Raw genomic sequence first — 14,716 nt, 5'->3', positions numbered from 1 at the left:
ATTCAAAGTTCATTATGTAGGTTATGGTAAAAGGGAAAATTTGGGAACCAGGATAGGAATGGTTGGAAATTAACTACTATTCGAGTAGAGACTAGACCAAGAAAAAAGACAAATTTATAATTAGGTTTAGGTCTTTAACCAAGTCTATTAACTATGACATGTAGATGATCATCAATAATTTAGCTATATTGTTGTATTGCTATGCTAGAAGTTTTAATGAGTGTAGTATTCTTATCTACAGAGATAAGAAACTTGGATGTAAACTAACAATTCATGCTATTTTTCTATGTCCAAGAGCCATAACTGAATGGAAAATCAACGGACCAAGATGAAATTCGAACTTGATCTGTAACTTGTTATGGCAAAGCAATGTACCAAATATCAAATGAACATCTGCAAGCACAACCAAAAAAAGTCTGGAAAACTGATAATTCATGCTATTCTTCTAAGTCCAAGGGCCATAACTAAGTGAAAAATCAACGGACCGAGACGAAATTCGAACTTGATCTGTAGCTTGTTATGGCAAAGCGACATACCAAATATAAAATAAATATCTGCAAGAACAGAGAAAAAAGTGCGGAAAACTGGACTGACGGACGGACAGACGGAGTGCAAACCTAAAGTCCCCTTCGACTTCTCGGTAGGGGACTAATAACCATGTTCTGATACCAATAATAAAACATCACCATACAAAAATGTCGGGGGGGGGGGGAGGCACCAAAAATATTCACAACAAGGAAAATTAACATACATATCAAAACATTGTATTATTCTTCCTAGAAGGAATTGATTTAATAATATTGTAGGTATTGGTAATACCACATCTGGGGACATATACATTGTTCGATTGGTGCTATATATGAAGATTGGCCCACTGTATCATATGCTAGTATCCGAGTGGCCTACGATCGGAATTAGGCCACGTAACAAGTTACTGTAGTTACTATCATCACTCGACGTGTTGTCTGAGGGAGGTTAGTCAGAGGACGCGAAGTTCTAACCACTACTCTTTGAAGTTCTAACCACTACTCTTTGAAGTTCTAACCACTACTCTTTGCATCGTTACCACTATCGGAGGGTTCAAATTTCTCAGCTATTGGATTCAGGACTGACTGAACTTTCGCTACCCCCCCCCCCCCTCTCCCCTACGGCTTCTGCTTCCTGTCCCTCATCCTTTCATCTCACACTCCACATTCGTCTCATCCTTTGTGTTTCTGTCTCTAGGGGCAATTATTCACATTGAAAGAAAAGGTCCCTGAATATCGGCATGACAATTTCCACTGTTTTGTAGGGTGTCAATTCCTAGTACACCTCATCTTGGATATCAGCAACTAAAATACTTCTCTTGAAGGTCAAGAAACCAATTTGTAACTCCAATATTCCATTCTCATATACACGCATGGTAGATTTATCAGCTCCTTGCAAGCGTGACTTTCCTTGAAATTGATGCACCTGTATCTGTGGTAATGTGAACATCTAAGTTATTTACTTTTCCATCTATGTAGATACCATCTACCTCTGGTAGTCGTTTGGATATAAAACAAAAAAGTTCCTCAAATTGATTAAACTCATCTGGTTGTCCGTTGGTCGATGGGTCTAAACTGTTCGTCTGTCAGTTGTTTGACCGACAGGAATGGCTAATTCCTGTTTAACGGTGCCTTGGAGACTTGCAGGTCATTGGTCCTCTTTTGGTAGTCCCTTATTAAATGACATTCACCTTTGCAGTAAAAACAGGCAAGTTTTGTAGATCTGTCTAAAGGAGCAACGTGTACTTGACTAAAGGACATATCTGCTTGAGTGTTGACCTCGGCTGGTTTCCAGTATGAATACCAAGGTAATTCAGAGCTATTTCTTTCTCTTCGATTTGCTTCTGAATGGCTTGAATTCAGCCATTTCTGGAATGTTTCTGTCATCGATTTTGGATTTTGTCGGAGTTGTGGCTCCAGATTAAGAATCATTGTGCAGTAACTTTACCTCTCAAACATATTTCTAACAAGCTGAAGGTCTACCCGCTTCCTCATAATTGATAATTTCACCTGTCAGTCGAACTGCTTCATGAATATCTGGTGGATCCTTGATATATTCCATATGAAATATTGATCGTCTCTGTCAGCCAGTCCATCTAGAAAGTTCTTAAGTAAATCTTCCTCTCTAGTCTTTGAGTCTCGCTGTGGGTGGGCCTTGATATACAAGCGTTTTAGGTCCGCAACAGTCTTCCACTCGTTCACCAGGCTGCTGAACTCTGTTATTGAATTTCAACAGAAATGTTCTACTAGTCTCAGTTGAGCGAAACCTGTTGGTTAGTTCCTTCGTAAGTCTCCTATAACTGTTTTGTGATTCCTTCGAGAGTTGGCCATATACAAAATTGGCAGCGTCTACGTGTAGTCTAGGGAGAAACTGGTCCAATTTGTCATCTACTGTCCAGTTGTCTGTTCACGACATCTTCAAAGCGACAGAACCAGACTAACAAATCTTCTTTCCCTGTGCACGGGGGAACCTTAACGTGGTAGTGTTTCGATTTTATCTTGTAAATAAAGTCGGACTCTTCCCCTTGCGAGGTTTCTGTTACTTCTTAAGAACCCTTGTGATGTAGTATCGCATTGTTTGTCTTGGTTGACCCTCTGACTATTGAGAAAACAAACTCCAGCAAGATGTCTAACCTTTTCCTGTAGTTGCCCTAATATGAAAGATGAAGATAACGAACAATGATCAATCTCATAACTCCTATAAGCAATGCAAATGAGAGAGTTGGGCTTGAGCAAACACGGACTCCTGGATATACCAGAGGTTTGATCAGGTGCCTAGGAAGAGTAAGCATCCCCCGTTGACCGGTCACACCCGTCAGTAGCCTGCTTCGATTTTAAAATCTGACCATAAGCACACAAGCTCTTGCATATCGAATCAGTTGAAATATCTAAATACCATATACAGGTGATAATGGAATATTGCTACATAAATATGGGAAGTTGACGCTGGAAAAGCTGAAATCATCCCGTTTGCCATAAAGTTGAGTTGTTAGTTTGTCGTTAATATCTACTGTCAATAAAATATCTAGTATGAAGCAGAAGTGGATGACGCTGTGGTGTCTTTCATTTCGAGTTCACTGGGATATATCGAATCGACATATGAATGAAAATTATGTCGATATATTTAGATGTCGAATTGAAGGCCATAGAAGTTTTTGAATAAATTCTGCTTCATAGGAATACAAAACGGGTCATCTCTGTCAGCTTCATAAGTGCATCTTGTTCACCACTTCACCTTGACATCTCTGACGCACTTCTCATTTGAATTGGTGCTGTATGCCTCTGCCGTTGAATCACAGGCACTGACCCTGTACATGATGTGGCACAATCTATATTACTAGGAAAATTTCCATAAACGGTCATGAGAACAGTATATGAACTTACAGGTAAATTCTTTCTTTGACAAATGTGAGATGATGTTATGGTTGAGGTAAGTGGGATACTTAAATGCATATTCTGATTGACGTGACCATATACAGGACCTTGAAACCCCACGGTACCAGGAACTGCATAAGAGTTTACAGGTAAAGCTGTATGATTGTTTGAACCTGTGCATGAACCCAGATATATTGTGCATATGGATCTACTGTCTGTGTTCTTGTGGGGCTCATCAGATTATATGTAAGTAAGTTAGAGTAAGCTGTAAATAAACTGCCTCATTTGCCCAACTATCTATTTTGTATTGCTTGTAGGAGTTATGAGATTGATCACTGTTCGTTATCTTCACCTTGCATTTACAACGGGATGCAAATGTACATCAGCATTAACATGCTCACTGCTAGGAAAACCTGTACACGACTCTCAGCAAAATGTGAGCCAACAGGTACAGAAAGCCGATGAGTAATGGGAGTGTGAAAATGGTTTACTTCCGATGTTACTACACTGTTATCATTTGTAGGCGATCAGCAACAGTACTCACAGTCACATAATATGTATCCGAGTTCCCAACGGTTCCGTGGGCATCCGGGTTAAAATAGGTTCTCAGTACCCATTGTTTGTCGTAAGAGGCGACTAAGTGAGACGGTCCTTCGGATGAGACCGCAAAAACCGAGGTCCCGTGTCACAGCAGATATGGCCCGATAAAGATCCCTCCCTGCTCAAAAGCCGTAAGCGCCGAGCATAGGCAAAACAATTTGCAGCCCTTCGACGGCAATGGTGACATCTCCATATGAGTGAAAAATTCTTAAACGGGACGTTAAGTAATAGACAATCAACCAACCGTCTCGGCATACATTGTGAAATATAAGCGAACTCTGCATATGATAGGTCATACGTCCATAGTGGCCGGGGCCAGGGATGAACCGCATTAGAGTTTACAAGCTATTGAGTCGCCCGTCAGATAATGCAGTGAAAGAATGAAATAGCAACAGATCCAGTGAAGTATAACAAGTATGCTTAGTGTAAAATAGTATCTACCAGTGTCATATTACACCATGTGGTGTAGATCCATTGAAGTATACTCAATTTTGCAGCCCTTCACCGGTCTTGGTGACGTCTCCATATGAGTGAAAAATTCTCGAGAGGGACGTTAAACAATATTCAATCAATTAATCATCAGATGTGTTAAGACACAAATTGCTTCTGATCATTAGATAACCGACTCTCGTTGACTGTGCTGTTAAGTGCTCTTCTTATAAATTATTAAATATGAACTTTTTATATAAAATGAACTTTTTGGGAAGAAAATATTGGGGCACGTCCACCATGCCCCTTCTCAGTTTCAACGGCCATGACTTAAACTACCCAAGAAAATACCTAATGATATACATGTACCTGAATTACATTCACCTTTTTGCAATGAAAATTAATTGTAGTTTAATTGTTATTTTTCCGAAATGAACTATTTTTTGGCGTTAGGGAAGAAGATTTAATAAGCTGAAACAAATTAAGAAGCCAATAGACTGCGACGCACAGAAAGTATTGTGTGATTGGTGATTTACGGGGGTAAGCTAATTACAGCGTTCCTTCCTCGTTAGGTGTTGTATTAATGAAGGGGCTCTCCGTCAGTAATAGGTCTTCTAACTTTAATTACAGTCTTCACTAACTGTTGGTTAACCAGTACTCATAAACAACCTTACAGGTCACCATCTGAATAATACAGAAAATAACCATATATACACAAACACTATTACATTTGGATAACGCATACATCGTGTCATGCTTATTGTCATCTTTGTTAAGTGGAGTAGACCGAATCACTGAATTTGGGAATTGATTAAGTTGATGCTACATTGTCAGTCCACCAGGGATGGTGGTAATTGAAACATGCAATTGTAATCAGCTGTGTTTAGGTACATTTTCATAAACGTAAGGTAGTTGGAGAATATATATTAAGACAGTTGTACGTATGCATAAGGCCATGGATGTATGCATAAACTAATAACATCGATTAATTGAAACTTACACGAGCACTCCCTCGGCCGTGAAAAACGCACATGTATATCAATAGTACCTTCATCTAGGGCGAGAACACCTTCGCTTGCCAAGGGTTCATGTCCGCAACTCTTGTCTTCACCCATGGTAGGTTTGGAAGGGATTTTACGTCCTCAGTAAAATGAATTTTAGAAAACGCGGATTATTCGTACCCAATCAAAGTTCAATGCACTACCCCTGTAAAGAATGAATCAAACAATCGCATGAAAAATTCCCGATATTGCATCAAATAGATTATTGTCTTAACCCCCCCCCCCCTTTTTTTTTAATCGTCATTTGTGAAGGGACTTGTGGATGCACTTTAATTCACGGGTGATCGCTTAAATATGTTGAGTTCGATTGATCGATGTGGTCAAGCTGGTTTCCAGTCACGTGGTTCTCCTAGTATCTGCAGCACACGCTATATTTAAAGCTAGCATGTATGTATTACATGGTTTTCTCCATTTTCATGTTCTAAATAACGTGTATCGTATATTGTGTATAATTCAATATTACAATTCCTTTCGATATAGTGATGAGTTGATTTTTTTTTATCATAACGTACACTGGGTATGTACGGTCAAGTACTCACTGGATTGATTGATTGTAAATTGTTTAACGTCCCACTCGAGAATGTTTCACTCATATGGAGACGTCACCATCGCCGGTGACATGCTGCAAAATTTAGGTCGACGCTTTCAGTCTTTGAGCAGGGAGGGATTTTTATCGTGCCACACCTGCTGTGGGACCTCCGATTTTGTGGTCTCAACCGAAGGACCGCCCCATTTAGTCGCCTCTTACGACAGGCAAGGGGCACTGAGGACCTATCCCCACGGGATGTGAGTACGTTATTTACCATAAGTACTGTTATGTAGTGCATGTATATTTCATATTGTTTAATTGATACATGTGACATAGTTTAAGACTTCTGGAAGTTTCATTAGACCGATGTTTTAGGAATTCTATTGAAAAATGACGTAATAAACCTGTTTACTCGCACTATATCACTATATACTTTCTAGAAATATAATTCTTTAGAATTTTGTCATGGTATAAATAGACTATAAATTTCCGGTACTCTGCTGAATTATATTGGATATTACATTACTGGGGAGTGGACTTCACACACAATACGCTATTAACCGTTAATACACACACCGTACACCGTTGAATATGTAAGAAATAAAGATCGCGTTTTGTGTATATTGCAGGATAACCTCGTTCTCAAAATGTTGAGACGGGGGGTGGGGGGTCCTGCAATATACGCGGAAACAAGAACTATATTTCTATTCTACTACAGCCCAAAAATATACAGCTGATCGTATACCTATACAGCTACGAATTAGGTCACCGTGACGTCATGCCATTTTCGGAAACGGACTGTTTGTTGGCGAAAAGGGTGAGATCGATGGGTATACTTGATCTATTTTGATATTTCTAGTATTAAGTTTTGATGTTGACTGTATTGCAGACATAGTCCAAGAAAACTGTGTGCATCGACATGTTTACTTACCTGTGTATCGATCTCGGAATACAGACGACTGATTTATACTGAATAGCAAATGTTTGTCAGTCATTAATAAATTTGTTTTGCAACATACATGTATATAAATTTTTATGATTATCAAATTGAATTATCATTTATCGACTTTACTGTTGTATTAGCAAGGGAGATGTGTATCAATTTTCTCATAATCGGTTATTACGTATGAAGGTATATCGCAGAATAATGGCCGCGGCATCCTTTGGTCTTTGCAATAACCGTGGTAGGATGACGATTATAAAGTGTTATTTACCGTTAGTACTCTTCCTTCTGTACGCTATTTACCCTTAACACACAGTTTACTACTATGATTCCCTCACAGTACCCTATCTAACATTAGTACATATAAACATTTCATTACACACCGGTTAAACACAGTAATCTATCTACCGTTAGTACTAACACTACACCTATAAACTATCTACCATCAGTACTCGCATGCAGTTCAATGTCATTAGTAGTCATAAACTTTACACTATCTGGTGTTATATGTACAAACATAATCTTCACTATCTACTGTTAGTACTGAATACTATCGCGTGAAATCATTGTAAAAAAAAACCTAAGTTATGTATCAGTATGATACACCTTATACATGTATTCGTGTTTTGAAAACATACAACATTATACTAGGTTTTAGATCCTGCTCTTAAACTCCTACTTGAGTTGACGCCTTAATACAGTGAGAGTGACGCGGTGTTTTATCATTTCGCGAGGAAAAAGCCTCCAACGTGCTGTTGTGTTATCGATCTCCAGTTTTCAATCTACAAAAATGATGTACAAGGCTAATTGATAAAAAATTAATAAATTAAGAATGAAGTGCACATTAAATGTGCATTTTGTGATGCTGTTCTGTTTAATTTTAATTGTAGGCGACATTCAGCACGTGAATGATTCGTTGTCAGAATGTGACTTTCGTTTTCGGAGTGAACGTCTGCTGGGACAGCCAGGTGCGCGCTACACATTGCAATCGGTCTTTGCCACAGGCACACGCTGATTACAACAATTAGATATTTGTCCTAGGTGACATATGTACAGTGATTTGATACTGTCTGCGTTAGACAAACATTAATCCCTGATTGATCTCCTCCTCTATAAAATGATGTTGATGAAAGCGTGTGCTCCCGTTCATAACTGTTAACTATCACTTCACAGATTCTATATTTACTTCCTTTTCGCACTTGAAAATAAAAGTCACGCACTCGAGCATGTGATTTTCAGGCAGATTTTCCATGAGTATCGCATGACACCCGGCATTATATTGTTATTGAACGGCACCGACGTAGCATCAATAATGCAAGATGCATTTACCTGACGTGACATCATCCTTGTATAGCACCTGCCGCATTATACGGGCACTTGGATGTGGTATCATTCTTGTATAGCACCTGCCGCATTATACGGGCACTTGATGTGGCATCATTCTTGTATAGCACCTGCCGCATTATCATACGGGCACTTGATGTGACATCATTCTTGTATAGCACCTGCCGCATTATCATACGGGCACTTGATGTGGCATTCTTATATGGCACCTGCCGCATTATCATACGGGCACTTGATGTGGTATCATTCTTGTATACCACCTGCTGCATTATCATATGGGCTGCATTATCATACGGGCACTTGATGTGGTATCATTCTTGCATGGCACCTGCCGCATTATCATACGCGCATTTGATGTGGTATTATTCTTATACAGCACCTGCTAGATTATCATACGGGCACTTGATGTGGTATCATACTTGTATGGCACCCGTTGCATCATCATACGAGCATTTGATGTGATATCATTCTTGTATAGCGCCTGACGCATAATCATACGGGCACTTGATGTGGTATTCTTGTATGGCACCTGCTGCATTATCATACGGGCACTTAATGTGGTATTCTTGTATGGCACCTGCCGCATTATCATACGGGCACTGACGTATCTTCGACTGATCGTTAGTACACAACCATCTTGCACATCATTTTTGTACGTCACCAGACACATCAACACTGCTGTATGGGTTGGTTATATAATCCTAATTGTATGAGCACATGATGGTGATTGTTATTGTACGTCATCTGACACATTATTGAATGAGCACATGATGGCGATTGTTATTGTACGTCATCTGACACATTATTGAATGAGCACATGATGGCGATTGTTATTGTACGTCATCTGACACATTATTGAATGAGCACATGATGGCGATTGTTATTGTACGTCATCTGACACATTATTGAATGAGCACATGATGGCGATTGTTATTGTACGTCATCTGACACATTATTGAATGAGCACATGATAACGATTGTCATTGTACGTCATCTGACACATTATTGAATGAACACATGATAACGATTGTTATTGTACGTCATCTGACACATTATAGAATGAGCACATGATAACGATTGTTATTGTACGTCATCTGACACATTATTGAATGAGCACATGATAACGATTATTGTACGTCATCTGACACATTATTGAATGAGCACATGAGGATGATTGTTAATTATGAAATAAGATATCATTTTTGAATGTTATTGGGATTTGACATGAAGTTGGTCACGTGATCAAATCCTAAAACGGCCAAAGGGCGTTATAGTAGATTTGATCACGTACCAACTTCATGTCATATCCCTATAACACTCAAAACTGATAGTTTATTTCTTATATTTATATTTTCTATTTAGATTTGTATTCTTACCGATCTTCCATGATTGTGTAGCAGATGACCAAAATAACGATTGTACAACACAAAATATAGTTCGTTGGAATTTTATCGAATAAATAATTAGGAACAATATCGAAGAGAATATAAGATATAGAAATCTATTTAAGAGGGTTTAAAAAAGATGAAACAGATGTAAAATAAAGGTAATTTAGAGCGTAAAGTCAACTGAATTGAAGATGAGAAGTGTTGAGTAAACTACATCCGTGATGTGAATTTGTCGCGATCAGCGATGGAGAAACTGTCGTTGGCCTAGCCTACTAAATCGAAAACGCAATTGTTGAACACAGATTTCGATAGAAATTCAAAGAATTGATGGAGGATCTGATGGGTCAAGTCAACGTTAAGCTCTTAGTCAGGTTTTTGGAAGGAAACAACAGCATGTCCATCGTTAGGACTCGTGGTTGTAGCAATGAAGGGGTAAGACAGATCAGATCTAGACGACATACAGGTAGGTTGCTTCTGTTTTACCTTCAGTGTGTGTAAGAGAAAATAAAAACGAATTGACAGTTTCTGTTCATTTGAGAGATTTCTGTTGTAGGATTTTAATGAAGACTCGCGTCGGTACCCTGACATGAACATAATTTTTCGAGCCTTGAAACCAGCCCCGCTCATGCCGAGTTATAGCCGTGATGGCAGTTGCCAGGAAACAAAAGGTTAACTTGTTATCATCATAAAGTACACAGGCTTATAACTCTGTCTCCATTTTTTCGCTTCCGATATCAAAGTTATTTTATGAATTCGCCATGTTGCAAAAGTTGCAGTTTGGGCATACATGTAGTTGCAGACGGCATTTAAAACTGTAAAATGAAACAACTGAATGGTATATTTAATATTTCTAATTTATAAATTGATGAATTTCTTGTCTGTTTACAAAATAAACTCTGTATACCGTATAACTGGTTTTTTTTCTGCGGGGTGCTATTTTTTGCGAAATTCTGCGGTGAAGTCTCCAACGCAAAAAATTCAATCGCAAAAATACCTTAAATATTGCGCTTAAAATTTCCCCGTGCGAGGCCCCTCTTGGAGGTAGGAAAAGGAGACTTGATTTTTCAGACACTGAGAATTGTGATATAGACGAATTAATCCCTCACAAGTGTGGAAAAGTGTTACTCGGTAATGAACTTGACTCCGACGTGCAAACGTACATTCGCACTTTAAAAGGAAAGGCAACCCAAAAGATTTTTACATGATAAACAATAGGATTAATCATATGATAAAGATTTTGTCATATAATTCTGTTAATATATGGCCTTGATAAGCTTCAGTACTAATTTGAATTTGAAAACGTCAAAAATTGAAATTCCCGCGATCTATAGAGGCTGTCATGATGTGTAACTCTTTTGTATTCAAGACCACAAAAATCAATAATTTTGACGTCACACCGTCTGTTCCGGTTTTGATGAGATTCTAAGATCACCAACAGGTGCTTGGGTTCATGACACCCCCCCCCCCTCCGAATAAGCTACATGAGTTGATTTAATTATTTTTTCTTGAAAATATTTCTAGTGCATGTCAACAACATCTTGCATACCCATAAAGTCCAAAATAATTCAAAATAAGCCCTTTAAGAAAATACCCTCAATGGTTATCATAACAGAACTTATAATAACCAGTGACGGTATTTTTTTTAAAGGGCTTATTTTGAAATACATGTATTTTGGACTTTATGGGTATGCAAGACGTTAACATGCATTAAAATATTTTAAACAAAAAAAATTAATTAAATAAACTCATGTAGCTTATTCGGAGGGGGGGGGGGGGGGGTCCTGAACCCAAGCACCTGTGAGATCATCAAAGATATGCATGTGGTAGATCTTACGAATAAATAGGTTAATGCCTTCCTGGCAAGCAGTTAATTACACTAATGCAAAGGTTGTTGTTGGTGTTTTTTCTCTCGAAATTCCCGACCCAACCAAGTCATTTGAAAAGAAAAGACTACGTAAACTATGGATCCATCATTTGCGTAATGACAAGTTGAGGTTCAAGCCATTTGTATGAAGAACGTTTACCGTCTGTCTTGTCTGCGACTCGACTGAAGATTTCTTTTCTCAGTTTCTTCTTGCGAAAGAACGGGCTCAAATCTATACGACTCCAAACTAAACTGTTCGTGACTTGTCATATTTACAGTGCTGCTGATGAAATAAACCGGAATAGACGGTGTGACGTCATAAATTAAACTTCAATGGCCACTCTCTTAGCGGCGGGTAATTTAAAATACATGATAGATTAATATTGATTTAATTGTTACGCAAGGATTTTTGTTGTTAAAGACTGTCAATTACGATATCAGTAAGTAATACTTTATTCATAAAAGCAAATATGTGGTTAGGGTTGCCTTTCCCTTTAAGGAGATTGCATAGCGGTGGCAGAGGGCATTGCTCATGCTTACGACAATTTGTCATTGTGTGAAATCGCAAAAATTACATGTACATATTTTGGAGACAAATCGCAGAAAAAACAGTTATACGGTAAATATCCTAATGCGTTTGTTTTGTCATTTCGGATTTTTTTTTCGTACTGTTTCTACTTTTTAACTTTTGTAACGATGATTGTATTCATACGCAAGAAAAGACTGATTACGTGACCAACTTCATGTTACAAGAAATTGAATGTAAATTTCATAAGTACTGTCATATAAGGAAGTGCATTGGCAAATGTAAATATTGTACGCTATCTGGCACCGGTCGCGGTAGCTCGGTGGTAGAGTGTCAGTCGCTTTGTAACCGGAAGGTAATGAGTTAGAGTCCCGCTCGTGCCATGGCCGCGTTAAACTAGGTAGTGTTTGCTCCTTCGCCAAATGCACGGCATTTAGAAGTGAGAATCACGGGTCTTTCGGATATGACCTTAAAAGCGGAGGTCCCGTGTCACGGCAGGCGTTGTCACGACAAAGAACCCTCACTGCTACGGCCCTGAGCGCTAAGTATGGGTCTAAATTTGTGGTGCTTCACCCACAGCTGGTGACGTCACAATGAGTGAAAATTTCTCAACGGGACGTAAAAGAACTATCAATCAATCAACGTCATCTGACACATCAGCATTGTTGTATGGGTACTCATTACTAATATAAATCGACAAAGCTTATTTAGAAATTAATGAAGGAAAATATCCCACAGATATCTAGGATACTTGTCAGACGGATAGTGGCTTAGTTTGAAAAGATAGTAAGAATATATTACAAAAACATGGTAATCCGGGAGAACCAGTGACATCAAGAACCGAAGAATTCATCAATGACGTTAAGACTGTAGTCTCAGAAACTCCACAGAAATAAGTGCGGCTAATACCAGCATTTCCACTGTATATAGAACGTTAAGATATGACATGAAAATGACATCCTACAAGGTTGTGCAACACCTCAAAGAATCGGATGTTAAACACCGACTAGAATTTGCAAGATGGGTGCTCCAGCATGGGTATCATGACGTTGTTCAGAAAAATTGGTTTTCAGAAGAAGCACATTTTCATTTGGATTGTGAGATGAACAAGCAGAATGTTCAGTTCGGGTCAACCGAAAAGCCGGATTTTCATCTTGAAAAGCCTCTGCATCCTCAAAATGTAACGATGTCGGCTGCGTCAAAGAGTAAATTTTGAAACTGTAAATTCAAACAGTAGTCAAAGAGCTATTGAACCTCTCTGTTTTGAGCAGTCTGTGTAACGTCCCTCTCGAGAATTTTTCATTCATATGTAGACGTCACCAAGACCGGTGAAGGGCTTCAAATTTAGGCCTATGCCAGACGCTTACGGCCATTGAGCATTGAGGGTTCTTTAACGTGCCACACCTACTGTGACACGGGATATCCGTTTTTAAGGTAATTTCTGAGGACCCATGACTTTCACACCTGATGCCGAGCGTTTGGTGATTGAACTGTCACTACCTGTTTTAAACGACTTGGGTCTGTCGCGACCGGAATTCGAACTCTACTTCCGCATGCGGGGCGAACGTTTTACCTCTACACCACCGTGGTTTGAGGAGAACGGAGAAATCGCTACGGTTAACTCAGCGTTCTCTACACTTATAGAGAACAACATTGTAGTTTGTGAAGAAAGTATGGTGATCTACAAACAGTTTGGTATCAACAGGATGGAGCGACAGCCCACACTTCGTTTCCAGTTTTAAACTGTTTGGTGAAAACATTACGGACAGGCTCCTATAAAACAGATAGATTTTGGCCTCCTCATTCGCCAGACCTCAATCCATTGAAACAAATTATGGGGGTGTTCATTAAAGACAGGGTCTACAATTTTAAACTATGGTCACAGGATGAACTCAAACAGAATATCAAACTTCAAATGAAAGTAGTCTCAACAGAAACGTGCCATGTTCTGGAAAATTTTAAGAAGCGACTTTCCATTGTTGATGAAAGAAATGGGGTCATTTAGAACATGTGATGTGAGAACCTGACATTGTGCAAAAATGACGTAATATAGAAAATTCTATATTTTTCATTAATTGTCGAGATTACGTCCACGATTGACAGTTTGTTTTGTCATTATGCGTAAAGAATTCATTGGATATATCCATTAAAAATGATAAATCCATTTGTATTGATTTCATCAGTTGTTCAGCCATTAGGTTTACAAAGCAACATATCTTATGAAACACTCTGAGCACTTGACGTACGATTGTTTTTGCACGTTATCTGATAATATTAAAACATCAATGTTCAAATACTTGGTCCCATGGGGATCCAGGTTAGAATAGATCCTCAGTACTCCTTGCTTGTCGTAAGAGCCGACTAAATGGGGCGATCCTTCTGATGAGACCGCAAAAATCGAGGCCCCGTGTCACAGCAGGTGTGGCACGATGAAGACCCCTCCCTGCGCAAAGGCCTTAAGCGCCGAGCATAGACCTAAATTTGCAGCCCTTCACTGGCAATGGTGACATCTCCGTATGAGTGAATAATTCTCGAGAGGGATACTTGACCTTTGATCATATTTTATATTACTGTAAAATATAATTTAAAAATCACAACGCCAATCATTTGAAAATAATCAACTAGTTTCAT

The sequence above is a fragment of the Ostrea edulis genome, chromosome 1 (assembly GCF_947568905.1).
Source record: "Ostrea edulis chromosome 1, xbOstEdul1.1, whole genome shotgun sequence".
Lineage (NCBI taxonomy): Eukaryota > Metazoa > Mollusca > Bivalvia > Ostreida > Ostreidae > Ostrea > Ostrea edulis.
This window is presented reverse-complemented; position numbering follows the sequence as displayed.